Genomic DNA, 17,734 nt, shown 5'->3' on the forward strand with positions numbered 1-17,734 from the left:
TGGCAAATGTAATAATGACAATTGTACAACATCATAGGCATAAAGAATTGATTGGCAAAAGGAATTGCGGTGACAAATGTAATAATATACATGGTTCAAAAAGACGTATAAAATCCGTCTCATGATACATAAGCTATGAGAAACCCTAAACTAATGCTATCTAGCTACGGCTAAACTGACGTCGTCTAATCAGACGTCTCATCGCGTCCAAGCGGCGTATCTGTCGGATTCTGCAAAAAAAGACAATAAGACAGTTTTCAGTAAATATAAACATATAACGACATTTATAAAACAATACAAAAAATAAAAAAGAGTAAACCCTAATACTAACCATGCCGCCGCGAGAACTGAGAATGTCCATCAGGGCGTTTAAGCCCTTCCTGCCTGTGTACTCGCGCTCGTACGGTGTGGGATCACGTCCTGTCATCGACCACTGTCAAAACATACAAAGATTTCATTATGTTAGAACTAAAAAACTCATAAACCCTAAACTATCGAACATGCATAAAGAGCAATGTGAAAAGACTTACAAAATCGGCCTCAAATGATGCCCATCCACCGCTCCCCAAGTGGTGCGAGCTCCCTGCCTCTACTCGCGCTCTGGCTGCATCCTTTTGTTGCTTCCACTTGTCGGGATTCTCGCGCGCTGCTTTCTTCGCATTCTTCCAATCTTCTTTGGCCAGCCAATCTGGCCTATTCCACCCATTCTTGATTGCTTTTTGCACTTCGGAACGCTTGTGTTTGCAGTATTCGCGCATTTGAATCTTCATCAGGTCTTCATTGAAGCGCTGATCCCGTGTTGGAACGGGAAACTCATCATGAAGTATGCTGATGACTCTGTTTTTTAAATCACTTGGTACTTCACTCCATTTGTTTAGTATATAGTGTCTAAACAGCTGAGAGCAAAGACCACGCATGCGCGAGATCACCTTCTTGCCGTCATCATCCATGATGATGCCGCCGCTGATGTCGACGGAGTAAGGCAAGCCCTCTGGCCGGTGACGCGTGAACCTGGGTGTCCCGGCAGGGGTCTCTAGCGGCGTGTCGATGGGGGTACGGATGTCAGGTGTCTCCATCGGCGTCTGGGCGCCGAAGCGAGGAGTGTCGAGTGGGGTGGCTCCTGGCGGAGTAGGTAGAGGTGTGTAGCTTCTAGGAACAGTCAGCCGTGCAAAACCTGGCGTAGACGGCGATGCTGTGGCTGGTGTGGGGGCGGGCAAAGAAGGGGAGGGTAAAGAGCCTCGTCGAACACGAGGCGGTGTGGAGGCATCGGTGGCGGAATCCCCACAACAACCGCCACCGCCACCACTAGAGCGCCGGTGTCTAGACGAGTGTGACGCTCGTCTCGTCGACGCCGAAGCTTCGGAGCGCGCCGAATGCTCCGAAAGAGAGGGAGATGCGGATGGTGTAGGAACGCGCGATGATGCGCCAGAGCGATGACGCTCCACGTACCACTGTCTCTGCTGCGGTGACAAATGTTGGAATTAGGGTTGCAGAGAAACACACACAGCTTGGAGAAGACGAAGGAAGCTCAAGGCACACAATAGAGAGTGTGTTACTTAGTGTGCAATGGAAAGATAGATAGCCCTAGAGTGATGGGCGTATATACAATGCACGGGGGAAAAAACCTCCTAAAGAGGGAAAAAATGCCCCGGCGGTCCTAGTGTGTTCACACACATCACTACCACATGTATATGGTAACAAATCCCCCCTGGAGTGATGCGGTGAACGAGAGCTGGCACATGAGTAAAGGGAAGTGCCATGCCCTGAGGACAGGATCAGTCCACAAAGGGGAGTAAGCCCAAAGCTTTGCGGAAAGCTTCAAGCTTCTCACGAGACAATGCCTTTGTGAAAAGATCTGCAAGGTTGTCCTGTGTTGGCACATAAGCCAAGCTGATCTCTCCTGCTGAGAGCCTCTCCCTGACATAGTGGTAATGCACCTCAATGTGCTTTGTGCGAGCATGAAAAACTGGGTTCCTCGCAACTGCCAATGCGCTCTGACTGTCAGTGTAGATAGTGTTGGCAGTGTCCTGTCCAACACCCAAGTCAGCCATAAGGCGTCTGAGCCATACACACTCAACCGTAGCTGTGAAGACTGCCCTGTACTCAGCCTCACAACTCGAAGTGGCCACAGTAGGTTGCTTCTTGCTCAACCATGATATACATGAACTGCCAAGCATGAAACAAAAACCACTTGTGGACACTCGCGTGTCAAAACAACCAGCCCAATCTGAGTCCGAAAAAGCATGTAAGTCTGGCGGCAATGATCCCCCCTTGGGATAAAACAAGCCAAGATGTAAAGTGCCACTAAGGTAGCGGAAAATCCTCTTGACAGCCTGCCAATGCTTAGACCCTGGGCTATGCATAAATCTGCTGACCTGCGAGACTGCAAACTGAATATCTGGCCTCGTGTTGCATACATAAATGAGGCAGCCAACAGCAGTTTGGTAAAGAGTGACATCAGCAGGATCGCCAGCATCATGTAGACTCAACTTCAAACCTGTTTCCATGGGAGTGGCAATAGGTTTGCAATCCTCAAGTCCAAACTTACATAGCAATGTCTCTATGTAACTTTTCTGACACAAGGCAATACCACCATCACACTGCTTAAACTGTATACCCAAGTAATGATGCAACAGCCCCAAATCTTTCATCTTGAAAGTAGCATTCAAATCAGCCTTAAATTCAGCAATATGTCTCTCATTTGGTCCAGTGATCAGCAAATCATCAACATAAAGAACCACAATGAGAAATACATCATCCTCACGCTTTACATACAATGTGCTTTCTGTTGGACTGTTACGAAAGCCTCGTTTAACCAAATGAGTGTCAGCTTTCTCATACCAAGCACGAGGAGATTGCTTCAACCCATACAAAGCCTTCTTACATTTGCACACTTTGTCCTCTTGTCCTTTTATGACAAAACCGCGAGGCTGCGTTACATAAACTTCCTCAAATATGTCACCATTCAAGAAAGCAGTAACAATGTCTGATTGATGTACATCCCAACCAAAATGAGCTGCCAATGCACATAGAAAACGCACAGTAGTCATACGACAAGTGGGAGCAAAAGTCTCTTCATAATCTATGCCTTTTTGTTGTGCATAACCCTTTGCAACAAGTCGAGCCTTATGGCGATCGATCTCACCATCCGGCTTGCGTTTCAACTTGTAAACCCACTTGGTACCAATGGCCTTTTTGCCAGGAGGCAAATCACATAAAGTCCATGTGTCATTCTCTATAAGTGCATCATATTCTGATTTCATGGCAGCAATCCAATTTTCTGAATTCTGTGCTTCATCAAAAGACAGAGGCTCCTCAACATCATGTAAACTAGACACAGCCAAAGCATAACAATCTGATGCATAAGATGCATGGCGAGATCCTGAACGAGTACGGCTAGATAAAGGTGCATCCAATTTACTGTCACGCAAAGTGTGCACCAACCATTTTGGCATACCTCTAGCCTGCTCATTTTCAGCCCTTTCCTCATCAAGTACATCATGTACATCTGCATCAATAATAGGCTGTTGTAAAACATTTTCAGAAACCCCCATAGGCTGTACATTTGCCTCATTGGAACTTACATTCGTATTTCCACCACTGAAAAGAGGCAACAAAGTGTCATAAATGTCCTGTGAGCTTACATTACTGTCTCTAGTACATGACAGCAAGGGTTGAACAGAATCTTCCACAAACACTACATCCCGTGAAACCAAAATACGTTTTGTTTGCGGATGATACAACCTGTAACCTTTGCTTTCAGCACTATAACCAACAAAAATACATTTGACAGCCTTATCATCCAATTTTCTGCGCTGCACTTGTGGCACCAAAGCATATGCCAAACAGCCAAAAACACGCATGTGCTCAATAGAAGGTTTTCTATCATGCCATGCTTCATATGGAGTAATAGACTGCAAAGCTTTCGTAGGACGCCTGTTAAGTACATAAGTGGCACACATGATGGCCTCAAGCCAAAAAGAATGCGGCAAAGCTTGACTTTTGACCATACATCGTGCCATTTCCGTTAGTGACCTGTTTTTCCTCTCAGCAACACCATTTTGCTGAGGTGTATAAGGCACTGTACATTGGTGTTTTATCCCACGACTAGCCAGAAATGCATTAAATTCATGAGACATATACTCCCCCCCTCGATCGGAACGGAGGGTGCCCATAGTACATTTTGAGACATTTTCAGCCATAGCGAAAAATTGTTTGAAGCACATAAAAACTTCGGACTTCGCTTTAAGCGGAAATACCCACGCATGCCTGGAGTAATCATCAATGAAAGTCACGAAGTACAGGTAATTGCCCAAGGACGGAGTTTGCATGGGCCCACAAACATCACTATGCACAAGCTGCAACCTGCATGTGGCCCTAACTGAACCATCCTTTGGAAACTTAGAACGCTGCATTTTACCCAGAATACAGCCTTCACAAACATGTTTGATAGGTGCTTCAAGAGGCGGCAAAGAAGCAACCATATCAGATTTCTGCAAACGCAGCAAACTGGCAAAATTCAGATGACCAAAACGTGCATGCCAAAGTTTTGCATCTGAAATAGCCCTTGAATCTGCAACAGCATTTGCAAAATTTTGTCCACACTTGTCATACAAAGTGAGCTTATACAGCCCACGGCACAAAAGCCCAGATGCAACAATTTCATCACCAAAACTGAGATCATGAACTGTACATCTGTCATCCACAAATTTGACTACAAGTCCAAGTCTAGCAAGTGCGGATACAGACAATAGATTCTTCTTGATCCCAGGTACATAAAGTGCATCAACAAGTGTGAAGGAACTGCCATTAGCAGCAGTGAGCACAATCTTTCCAACTCCCTGAACTGGATAAGAGGCGTTGTTGGCACAAGTGACTGAATTCCCATGAGGGACAGACTCGAGAGAGGTAAACAATTCACGATGTGAGGTAATGTGCTTTGTAGCACCACTGTCGAAATACCACACATGTGAATCTGCAGCAACTGACAAGCATGCATCATGGACAGCAGGATTGTAAGTGCACTCTGCGCTAAAAGCCCATTCTGCATCAACATCAGCATCACAATCTCCTTTCACAGAAGACTCAACAATGGCTGCATTTGTAGTGGAACCAGCATTTGCAGTGGAACCACCCTCTTTCTTCTTAGCCTCTTTGGCCTTCAACTTAGGACACGACTTGATCAAGTGATCATTGGCTTTACAATAATGGCAACGCATCTTCTTTTTGCCCTTATCACCAGAATTGCCAGACGAAGTGCTGCCAGCAGAAGCATTAGGAACAGACTTTTTGCCACTCGCAGCAGAACCATAAGAAGTGGCTGCATCACTGTTACCACCCTTTCTTTGAGAAGCAATAAAAGCCTGTTCAACTGCACGCTGCCTAGTCCTGTTTTTTCTAGAAAGTGACTCTTGCAACAGCAATGTGCATAATGCATCAAACTTGACAACTTCAGGATTTCCTTGGGTCATCAGTCTCCAAGTACTAGCAAAAGTCTGGTAGGAATCTGGTAAGGCATCAAGAACAGTCTGCACAAGGGAACTATCAGAAATGACTTCACCTGCAGAAATGAGTTGCTCATTGATATCCTTGACACTAGCAAGGAAAGTGTCCATATCATCTTCCTCATGCATAATCTTCGACTCTAGCTCTTTACGCAGCAAAGCAATTTTAGCCTCATTGCGGCTTGCATAAAGACCTGCTAGAATATCCCAAGCCTGTTTTGCAGATTTTGCTGAATGGATGTGAGGAATAATGGTGCGCTTCACAGACAACGCAATCAATGCATGAGCCTGCGCATCCTTAACATCCCAACGAGCTTGTTCTGCTGTAGGCAAAACAACTCTAACAGCTGCAATCCTTGCAGCAAGACCTGCAACATCCTCAATATCGCCTACATCTTCAGAACCAGGACGTACATCAATGCCCTGCACAATGTTCCAGACACCTTTTGACACAAGAACGTGTTGCATCATATAAGCCCACATAGGGTAGTTGTCCCCATCCAACCTGTCCTCAGCAGCAAACATCTTGAACACATCTGTGTTGTTGTTGTCAGCCATGGTAAATGCTGCACCTGATGTGAAAACTGCCCGAAAATAGGAGAAATGGAGCGGGAACAACTTGTGCTATATAGCACAAACCGTAGAAGACTATAAGGCACCTGTTATGCAGAAAACGGCACTGACAGAAAATCTGCACAAAATGACGAAATAGCCTGTGCAGTACTGCCCGTAGTGGAAACGGAGGCCGAAATGAGCCCAAATCAAAATTCTGAGCAGACCGAGCTCTTCGAGCTCACCCAAAATATTTGTCGACCTGCGAACGCTTGCCAAAGCTCACTGAAATCGGAGAAAGTGAGCAGGCGTGTGCTGGAGCAGCTGGCGACTAAGCCCGGGAGGACGTGACCTGCTCTGATACCAATTGTTGGAATTAGGGTTGCAGAGAAACACACACAGCTTGGAGAAGACGAAGGAAGCTCAAGGCACACAATAGAGAGTGTGTTACTTAGTGTGCAATGGAAAGATAGATAGCCCTAGAGTGATGGGCGTATATACAATGCACGGGGGAAAAAACCTCCTAAAGAGGGAAAAAATGCCCCGGCGGTCCTAGTGTGTTCACACACATCACTACCACATGTATATGGTAACAACAAAGAAGAAAGAAACTCCTCATCATCCATACCTGCATTAAACACACGAATATTTAAACTTAATATTGAATGAATAGAGTAGACAATGACGCAAAGACCATTAAATACAATGACGTAATGACGCATATAAATACAATGACGCAATGAATCGAGTGGTAGAAGAGGCAAGTCGAAAACTCAGAATTTTCAATCAAAAGATGTGAGCGCGAGTAGAAAAGAGCGTTACACACCATGGAAGCTACTTAGAGAGCTAGAGCTTTTACAGCACGGAGCAAAATTGTTCAAATACAATATTTGTGGCTTTAAGAGATCTCTCTCTCATCCTCGCATAACTCAGCATAACTTCCTATATCTATATAGAGCTCTCCGTTTAAACACATATCCTCTGTTTCATTTTGTAGCTCCTCTGCATGCACCCCATATAGAGTAGTAGCATCTTGATGCTCGTCTGGCACCACCGCAGCGGCTTCTGATTGAGCATCTTCTCTGATCTCCTCCATTGATGTCGTTGTGATTGGCACATGGTAGCCTTCATACGTCCTTGCACTACGAGGGGCTACCTCTATGACGTACCACCAGTTTGATGTAGACTGAATGGCCTCTTTTACTTTGCGTTCTTGGGCTCCTGTGAAAATCCATGGTGCTTTAGGAAGTTTTATCGATCCATCAGACGCTGTTTGCGGCCAATATTGCTCCATACGATCCACATTTCTAAGGTCAACTCTGGCTCCCAAAGTATCTTTCTTGCCGGTCAAATGGTCCCATAGTAGATTACCCACATTCTTGAATATGTGCATTGGATCGAGCAAGTGATTGATCACGAGTCGGGGCCAGTATGGTAACTCGTACCATAGAGATAGTCTCTTCATCCCTGGAGGCAATCCGTCATCGCACATCTCCTTCTGCTCTAACCATGCTTGTGCAGACATCCTTGGTGGCTCTCTTCCCAAAAAGCCGTCGCGTAACACATGATTCTCCGGAAGATACGCTTGATGACCTTCGTAGATTTGCTTCTTCAGTGAGGGTGCCCTACGTGCATTCAGTCTTGGTCCACATGTGACACATGCTCTATATCCGCTTGTTTGAAGCCCTGCATGTATACACATGATAATAGATCAACTATGGGGAAAAACAAGATTTACAGTGTCTGAGAGAGGAGTGTCAATAGATCACCTGAGCATTCTGTTAGCCCGGGATAGTCATGCATGGTCCACATTAGAATACCTCTGATCAAAGCATTCCGTCGTCCTGTGTGTCGGCTCATATCCACCACCTCTATGCCAATCCACAATTGTTGTAGCTCTTCCAATAGTGGACGAAGATACACATCCATATTCCCCACTTTATATCGCCCTGGCACAATCAAGCTTAGCCATAGGTGCCCCTTCTTCGTAGTCAACCACGGGGGAATGTTGTAGTTGACGATGACAACGGGCCATACACTGTAAGATGTTGATCTTTGACCAAATGGATTTACGCCATCCATAGCCAGGCCTAAGCGCAAATTTCGAGCTTCCCTGGCAAAATCCGACCATGTTCCATCTATATGTTTCCAGGCTGCGCAATCTACAGGAATTCGTAGCACACCATCCGAAGATTTATTCTCCTCATGCCATGATGCTAGGGCGGCCATGGACTTACATTCGAAGAAATGCTTGATGCGAGGAAGCAAAGGAAAATGTCGCAAAACCTTTTGTGGAATTTTTGTCCCGTGGAGATCTACTCGATATCTTTCGGAATCACATTTCGGACACTTCTCCATGTCTGTGTATTCCCCTCTGAAAAGAATGCAGTCATTAGGACAAGCGTGGATAGAATTGTAATCCATCCCCAAGTTTCGCAAAATCTTTCTTGCTTCATCTCGGGAATCTGGCATCACATTGTCAGCTGGTAGAATGTGCTCTTTCAGCAATCTACACAACATAAAAATATGATACAGTCGTGTAAAAATCTATCAGATCATTATACATTTAGAGTTCTATTAAAGTAAACTAATTGTAATAGATCACCTGAAAAGCGCTGTGACGCTAGTGTCACTCCATCCAAACTTTGCCTGCATGTTGAGAAGAACCAGGAGTGCTTTCAATCTAGACATACGTGCTCCATTATACAATGATGTATCGGCTTCACTTTTCATATCATCATAGATAAGCCTTTCTGAATCCATGATCGTCTCGATCATTTCATCAATCTCGGGCTCAAACATTGCCTCGTTGGGAATGTGCTCTGCATGATCATCCCCCGAGCTGTCAGAGGCTACATCTTGTGGCCTCACATATGCTGCTTGACCAAAGCGCCTGCGAATACGTCTATTGGGTTGCAAGATTGCTGCTTGTTGGCCAGCGTCAGAGTCCGACGAGTTATAATTGGCAACAACTCGATCTATAATAGATGGATCGAACTCGCCAAATTCGCGAACGTGCTGCAAAGAAACACGTCTTGTCCGTCGCACAGCATGCTTGCATTGATTACAAGGACATAAGACCCTCGTTGAGAGATAGGTGTTTCGGTTGGACGGTCCCACATCCTCGTCGCTACTCATAATGAGGATAAAAAACTTATAACCTGGACAACAAATTTAATATTCTATTGGCATTCTTCGTCTTATCTCTCTCTCTCTCTCTCTCTCTTTACCTCACATTCTCTAGTCATGTCCAATCCCCGCACACCTCGGTCTAGAGGTGCACGGAGATCAGAACCACCGGGTTATAATCTCGTCTTTATTGGTCAATACCTATATTTGTGGGTACAAGAAATCTAGACACCCACGTCTACATGATACTGCATGTAGTGGACAAAATCCCTTTGCCTCTTCTCTAGCTGTAGCACTTCACTTCATCTTAACATCTTTTCACAGTAGATCTTTTCACTGTTCGTCTAACTCTAAACCCTAAACCGTAAGTAATTCTTGCGTGGACTCGATCTAACGTAAATAAGCGTAAATCTAAATAAACGTAAATCTAACTAAAAATAAAGCTAAATCTAATTTAACGTAAGTCTAATGACTAGAGGTTGTCTAGATGGTCATTGTGTCGGGGATGTAGTGACTCTTGCCGCCCTGAAGATCCACCTTCTTCCCTATCTTCTGAAGACATTTCACCAGTACTTTTGGATCGACGGAGCCCACCATGAGTGAAGGCAGCAATACCCTATATTCCATTGAGGGCCGGCTTTCTTCACCCGCTTCATGCAGGCATCGCAGTCTATGGAGACCCGCATCTAATCTAATATAACGTAAATCTAAATCTAGCTTAAATAAACGTAAATCTAGTTAAAAATAAACCTAAATCTAATTTAATGTAAGTCTACATATAACCTAATCTTTAACGTCTTTTAAGATAATTTCCTACGACGTTATAACTCTCTTCTTCCTGTGTGTGTGCGCGTGTGTGGATGTGTGTGCCAATAAAAAGAGATAAATGGTATAACCTTTCTATCACCCATGCCAAGTATGATAGATTGATTATGCCATTTCTCTCTTGAATAATAGGTCTTCAGTTCAACTCCTCGTCGGCTAGATCTTTAGGTCTTTTAATTTTAATTAGTTTCCTACGACGCTCCCTTAGTTTCTCTTTCTTTCTCTCTCAATGTGTGTGCGTTTTTTTGGATCGTATGCATGTTTTCTTTCTCTTTTCCTCTCTCAATGTGTGCGTTTTTTGTTTATGCATGTTCTCTCTCTCTTTTCCTCTCTCAATGCGTGCGTTTTTTGTTTATGCATGCTCTCTCTCTCTTTTTCTCTCTCAATGTGTGTGTGCATTCTTTGTTTATGTATGTGTGCGTTTTTGCACTCTCTCTCGCTCTCTCTCTCTCTCTCTCTCTCAAAAACACTATGTGTGTGTGTGTATGTGTGTGTGTGAGAGAGAGAGCGAGGGAGAGAGAAAGAGGGGAAGGGAACATGAGAATGAGGAGACGGAAGGAGCATACCTGGCTCTCCTTCCTCTCCTCGTGTGTGTGTGTGTGTGTGTGTGTGTGTGTGTGTGTAAAAGAAAAAGAGAGAGAGAGAGAGAGAGAGAGAGAGTGAGGGAGAGCGTTACCTGCTCTTTGCTTGAGGGCGCCGAAAAACTCAGATCTGAGATCTGAGTTTTTGGGCGCGCTCGGTTATTTTTTTTACCCCAGCTGGCGTCGCTATGAGCGTCGCTATAAGCGTCGCAAATTTCTTTGTAAATTTGCGACGCTCATAGCGACGCCGGGAATTTTTTTTTTGAGCGTCGCTGTGTGAGCGTCGCTAATGTGAAGAGCCTCTTGTAGTGTACAAAGAGATCAATTGTTTCAAAGACCCAAAACACACATATTATAATGACCCTTTGGACCATGGTGCCACGAAGGCCAAAGGCATCTCCCCTCGAACACAAGTCTCCTAGGACCACGCTATCCACAACATACCAAATTTTCCACCAAGATGACTCCAAAAATGAGGCTCAGGATCACCCATATACAAGTTGCCACTATCAATGCCAAGTCACGGGACACAAGATTCATATTCATCTCTTCTACAATGTTGCTATTTAGATGTTGCTACTATTGCTACATGCTTTAGCTTTCAAACAATCCTTTGCTAAGTGTCTGGGCTTTCTACACTCGTAGAATTTCTTGATTACCTTTATTTGATGAAAAACTAAATGCAAAGCTTAGAAATGAGAAACTATTTCCAATGTAGGTTGATGGCGGTCCTCCCCTTGCACATTGCTTTTTTTTCTATCTCATAGTGCTTGATGCAGTGTTCTTATCACTTGGAGACTCTCCAAGTGATAGTGTCTATCTCCTCACATAAGCACAATCCTACGTCATCTCCATATAAGAAAACTTGAGCACACATTTCAATGTATTGTTCTTTGGATACAAAAAGTTTTATAAATAAAGCTCCTTTTGGTTTCTTAGGGGGAAGAGAGAGAGAGAGAGAGAGAGAGAGAAAGAGAGAGAGAGAACTCTTTTGAATCTCAAATTTGAAGCCTTGAGGTTGAAGTTTTTCTTTGAAGGTGAAAGGATTTGTATCTCTTTGCTTGAAAACTCTTTGAATGCTCATTAAAAGATCTCCTTTGTTCTCGTCATAAAAATCCCCTTTAAGTAGAGGATGTGGCTAGAATTTTTGAGCTTGTAGGAATTTGCCTTTAAGAGATGCCTTATAGCCTGAGCACGGGAATGCTCAGGCTATAAGACTCCCCTAGAAGAGGCTTGGTGCAACAGAGTTGTGGTAAACACCCCTTAAAAGAATCTAGGAGCTTCTGAAAAATTGGAGTGGCGCACACGAGAATGGGGCTTATGTAGTAGCGTCTACCCAAAAGTTCAAAGGCGTGTGGACGCATAATGGGGACCATTGGGTAGGGCATCCAAATGCTTTGGTGCATGGGAAGAGGCCCTAGCAAACCCGCCAACATCTATAGGCTACATTTGAGTGCCTTTTTCAAGTCTAGCCATCTTGCCTTGCCCAAAATTGAGTTTACCACTAATCACAAGTTTCTCTCGTGGATGAGGGTAGTGGCTCGCAATGAACGTGCCCGAAATCCATGAGAGGTTGCACTGTGATTATGTGGTTTATTTTCTATTAGCACTTGATGAAAAAGAGAGATCAAGTGAGTAAGATGAAAAAGAGAGATCAAGTGAGTAATTAAGGGAGAGCAACTAGAAAATTCTAATTACACCAAATCTCTGATACCGATTCTTGGGCAAGAGTGGATCAACAAGATTAGCATTCATGGTTGTAGCATTTATAATTACACTAGTAATTAGAGAGAGAGAGAGAGAGAGAGAGAGAGAGAGAGTTGACTCAAAACATAACTTGATTAATCATAAATTGATACCATACATGCAGTGGTTGATTCGTTGGAAAGTGTGTAAAAGATCTTGCTACTTATATAGTAGCTCATATGGCTAGATGCACCTCTCAAGGGTTACATGTACCTTTTCCCAAGGGTCAAGGGGAAACTCTCCAAAGGTCAAGAGTGGCTCCATAGAATGTGGAAAAGCTATGTTGACTGGGATAAATTTGGACTCTTGTGAAACTTGTTACCATATATGAGGTAGTGAGGTCAAGGGGTTACTCTCCAAAGGTCGAGCGTGGCTCCATAGAATGTGGAAAAGCTATGTTGACTAGGATGGAATTTGGAACTCTTATGCAACTCACTTGCCACATGTGCTAAGCCATGTGCCCTCACATGCTAACATGCATACTCGACTGATAGTTGTGCAAGTGATGGTTCTCACATGCCAACTATTGGTGCTAGGCTAAAGGCCAGAAACCCAACACCATTCTTTCAGTTTTTTGTGTGCATCTAATAGCCCTTGAACATATCTTTGAAATGAGCACATTTGAGCCATTTGAGCTCATAGCTTGCTGCTATAGAGAAGAAAACGACTAAAAAGTTGACTACTTTAGCAAGCAAGAAAAATCAGCGCCATGGTCTAAGGCAATCATCTGTGGTGGCGGTCACTTTTCAAAATGTGTATCATATCAGGTGAATTAACCAAAGAGGATTATTAATATTCCAAAATGTAGACTTTTATGTATACATTAGAGGGGGCAAGGTTTTTCTAAAATAGGCTCACAATGTAAATGTAATATGTATATTGAGTCACTATTAATAATCTCTTGAATGCATGTGATATAGGGAGTTTTTTAATGAGTGACTACCCCAAGGGCAATCAAACCAAAGTGTCTCCGAGGTTGCAAGGTCAAATTGCATTTCCTTGTTTTAGCAGCCTTGGATAAATTTTAAAACTATGTAATCAAGCTTGTTGGCACAGGTGGGTCCATTAGCGGCATTCACATGCCATCGCTACACTTTTATATTTGAAGCAAACCCCTATTAAGGACACCTTCACCCTATCATATGCCCGAATAATGATGCAAAGGCCCCAAGTCTTTCATCTTGAAGTAGAATTCAAATCAGCCTTGAATTCAAAAATGTGTGTCTCATTTGGACCAATAATCAGCAAATCATCTACATATAGAACTACAATGAGATATACATCATCCTCACGCTTTACATACAAAGCGTTTTCTGCTGGACTGTTACAAAATCTTCGTTTAACCAAATGAGTGTTAGCTTTCTCATACCAAGCACAAGGATAATTATTTTGTTCCAATTTGGTTCCTTCAAAATCGGTGTTGAGACTAAAGCATCCTTCAGTTTTTGAAATGATATCTTGCACTCATCTTTCCAATTGAAATTGGTGAGCAAGCCATAGAGAGTTTTAGCAACCATTGTGTACATGTATATAAATCGGTGATAATATTCACAATGTGCCATGATTGTTTGAGCTTCCCTTATTGCAGTTGGTTGAGCCAACTTGGTAATGGCCTTGATATTTTTCATATCTGTTGATAGCCCATTTTTGACACTATATGTCCCAATATTTTTGCTTATTGTACCATTATAACGTACTTCTCAAAGATTTTTTTGAGGTGATCAAAATGATTCTCTTACAAGGAAGCATGAACACAGAGGTCGTCCATGTACACTTCCAAGAATATCCATGAATATATTCTTTGGAAAGTGGTTGAGGCATTTGTCGATCCAAATGTGACACAATAGGCTATAATTCTTCATTCCTTAGCAAAGGCTATCTTATGTTGATCTCGATGGTGTATAGTAGATTGGTTGTACCCTAAGAATTGATCCAAAAATCTATATGCCTCCTTTCCCGCTACTCTCTCCAATTCAAGTTCTAATATAGGTAAGGGATAGATGTCCGGTATTGTGGATGTGTTCACTTTCTTGAGATTCACATACACTCTCAACTTAACATTTTTCTTGGGCACTACAACAATCAGTAATACCCAATCTGTGTGTTCAATTTCATATATGAACTCTATGTCCCTTACTTTATCTATTTTTTCTTAATCTTTCTCACAAAGGTTTTCTTATATGTATATAGTCTTTGTCTCAAGGGTTTTGTGTCCTCTATCATAGGTATAGTGTGCGGGTAGGTCTCAGGATCTAGCCCCTTCAAGTCCTTATATGAACATGCAAACACATCCTTGTATTCCATCAAAATTTTAATGAGGATGCCCCCTTCCTCTCGAGTTAAGTTAGTGGCTATGTATTTTGGTTTTGGTTCTTCCCATAGAAGAGCTAAGACAATGGCTTTGCATTTTGAGGTCCATCATAAGATTTTCCTAGCTCTCACATAGGTTGTTGTATCATGATTCTCCTATATTGGAAGGTGTACTTTTTGCATTGGGATGAAACATCACTTCCCTTGTCATTTTCAAATTCCACTTTTATTGTCTAGACTTCCTGGAGCGTCTACTTGAGCTCCTAATACTTCTTCTTTTAATCTCTATTTGGACAATTTAATTTCTTTTTCCTCTTTCTCTTGTTTTGTTCTTCACTTTGGTTCACAAGTTTTATTTTCCTTTGGTTGTTTTGAGTTCACTTTTTGTGTCAAATGATAGCTTGTTATTTTATCCTTTATGCGATCTTAGGCTTCCACTAGTGTAAGGTAGTAATCCTTGTTTGTCAAGATTGGCATGGTTTGTTTTCATGCTAGTTTCATCATTTTCTTCTTTTGCTATCTCTTTTGCCACCTCAATCAGTGGTTTGGAAAGTCAAAAACCTTATCCTCTCTCATTCTGTTTAGCATGCAAGCTCATGATGTGTCCTTCTCTAAGTCAGCATCATGTGTGGTCATCTCATTATTCTTCCAATTCATCGATGGCATCGTAGTATGACTCACTCTCCTTTGGATGGGTTAAATCTCTAATGGATATTTCATTTTGTACTTGCAAATTAAGTATCTCCTTCACTATTTCCTCATTAAGTTTCATGGGGTTTACCTCTTTTAATTTTGTTTAACTTTGTTCCCTTTCTTGTTACAGAATTTGGTTTGTCTGAATTCATTTGACACATACGTCCATGGTAGCTAGTATATTTGTCCATCCAAATGGCACAAAAAAGTGTTCTAGAAAGGGTCCAAGAATATATGCATTAGCAATTACATCTTTTTTGAGAATACAATCTTCCTCTTGTAGACTATTATGTTCAGAAGTTGCATACATCCACATAAGATTATCATCCTTAAGCCATAATGGTAGCTTGGTGTTGCTAGAGGCCAATGATTCAATTTCCAAATCCTCTATTGAGGTCCTGTAATTATCCCTATAAGAATGGTCCACTGGACTCACCCTTGTTATAGCTCCAAATTTCCTAAGATAGATAGCATTATAGCCCCAATTTTGAATCATCTAGAGTTGTCTCATGAAAGGTCTCCCCAATATGATTTCATATTTTATTTGTTTCCAAAATCCACAATAGAAAAAGTATGCTCATAGTCAGTCCCAAAAGATGTGACAGTTATTACTCCTTCTAGGAATCCCAAGGGTCTTTCTTCATATCCATCTTTGAGTTGTAGTTTCATTTAAATTTTCTTGATTGACAATTTTCCCCAGGCTTCCCAAACTAGTTTGATAGCAATGTTAACCCTTGCTTCATTGTCTACTATGGAAAGAGATTAGACTCTAGAATATTCAATAGCAGACATAGTATTACCTTCCTCCCCTTAGCAATAATCCCCTACTTTGTTTACAAGAATGGGTTTAACTATCTTCCCTGGTTCATTTTCTTGATGCTTTCCTAAATATGAGGGGTAGTGTCCTAAGTGTTTTTGCTTTATGAGCCTATGACTATTGAGCGTGCTCATTTGTCAGCCCTCTAACTTCCATTTTCTCTAGACTATCTTACATATCTATTCATAGATGTGGTTTATTCCTATTCATAGATGTGGCTTAATTCCTAACAATTTCCCCATTTTGATGGTACATTTAATGGGTGTGGACAAAATTGGTGCAAGTTGTTTATGTCAAAAGTTTTTTTCATTATGTGTAGTTTTGTTGTCTTTCACAAAATCAATTTTTCTTCATGCTCTCCTAGATATTAGGGTAGTGTCCTAAAAGTGTTTTCTTTGGAAGCCTCTGACGACTTTGTTTCCCAATCGTGCTTGAAATATAGCAGTTGAGTCATAGGAGATATCAGTGGACCTCAAAAGGAGGTTGATTTATATAGATTTCTTCCAATGGAGCTGATTGTTCATCCACATTTTCATGGTTTCCTCCTCTAACTCTTTTCCAAAGTTGTGATAGCCAATCTTCATCTATGGATGGAGGAATTCCTTTTATCCCATCCTTAGAGTCTGGAACCATTTAGACTATTTTCTTTTATGCCTCAATGGGTTTAGAGTGAATGATCTCCTTAATCTTTTTCTCTATGACCTCTTTTCCTTCTAGTTTTTTTGAGAGTTGTTTTTGAGATTTGATGAGTTCTTGGGTTATTCTAACCAATGCCTCAAAAGCTTCAAGTTTTGCAGCTTCAAGTTTCAAATGTGGATAGTTTTTCCATCTATCCTCCAGGTTTCTCCCAGCTTGTAAGCCCGCTTGATATGCTTCTAAGGCTGTGTTTATGGGTTCACAGATTTTATCTAACAAAATGGATCCTCTTGATTTGATTGAAGACTCCACTATTTTAGAGACTCGGACTTGGTTTGTTTTTCCATAATTTTTTGGGCCTTAACTTATACATGAGCATTAAGTTTTTGTTTTCTTTCCTTGTACCTTTGCCTTCTGGCACTTTGAGTTTCAAACAAAGATTTGAAACTTCCATCCAAACTCTTCCTTTTTTTCCATTCTTGCAGTTTTTATTTTGCTCTTGTTACTACCTTGATGGATATCATTGATTTTCTCTGTGATGAACTTTTAGGAATAAATTCTACCAAATTCATAGGTGTCTTTCCCTTGTAGTTAGGATCCTTTTAGGAATTAATTCCACCAAATTCATAGGTGTCTTTCCCTTGTTGTTAGGATCCTTTGGGCAGTCCTCAAGGAAATGTCCCCCTTTTTTTTACATTCCATGCAATAGACTAGTGGTGTTACTAGTCTCTCTTTATCTTTGGACACTCATTCTTCCAATGGACAGATGCTCTGCATTTTTGACATCCCTTGCTCCTCTACTATGGTGTTGGATCTCTCATTCATCATAGGTGTTATGGCCCCTTGGTTTGCATTAAAGTAAACTGGAGGTTTTTTTGGTTGAGCGTAGTATACAGGTTCATACATAGGAACTGGTTGTGGTTCACACCCATCTTTCTCTA

Source organism: Adiantum capillus-veneris, chromosome 15, assembly GCF_014529385.1.
Source record: "Adiantum capillus-veneris isolate H3 chromosome 15, ASM1452938v2, whole genome shotgun sequence".
In the NCBI taxonomy this organism is placed as follows: domain Eukaryota; kingdom Viridiplantae; phylum Streptophyta; class Polypodiopsida; order Polypodiales; family Pteridaceae; genus Adiantum; species Adiantum capillus-veneris.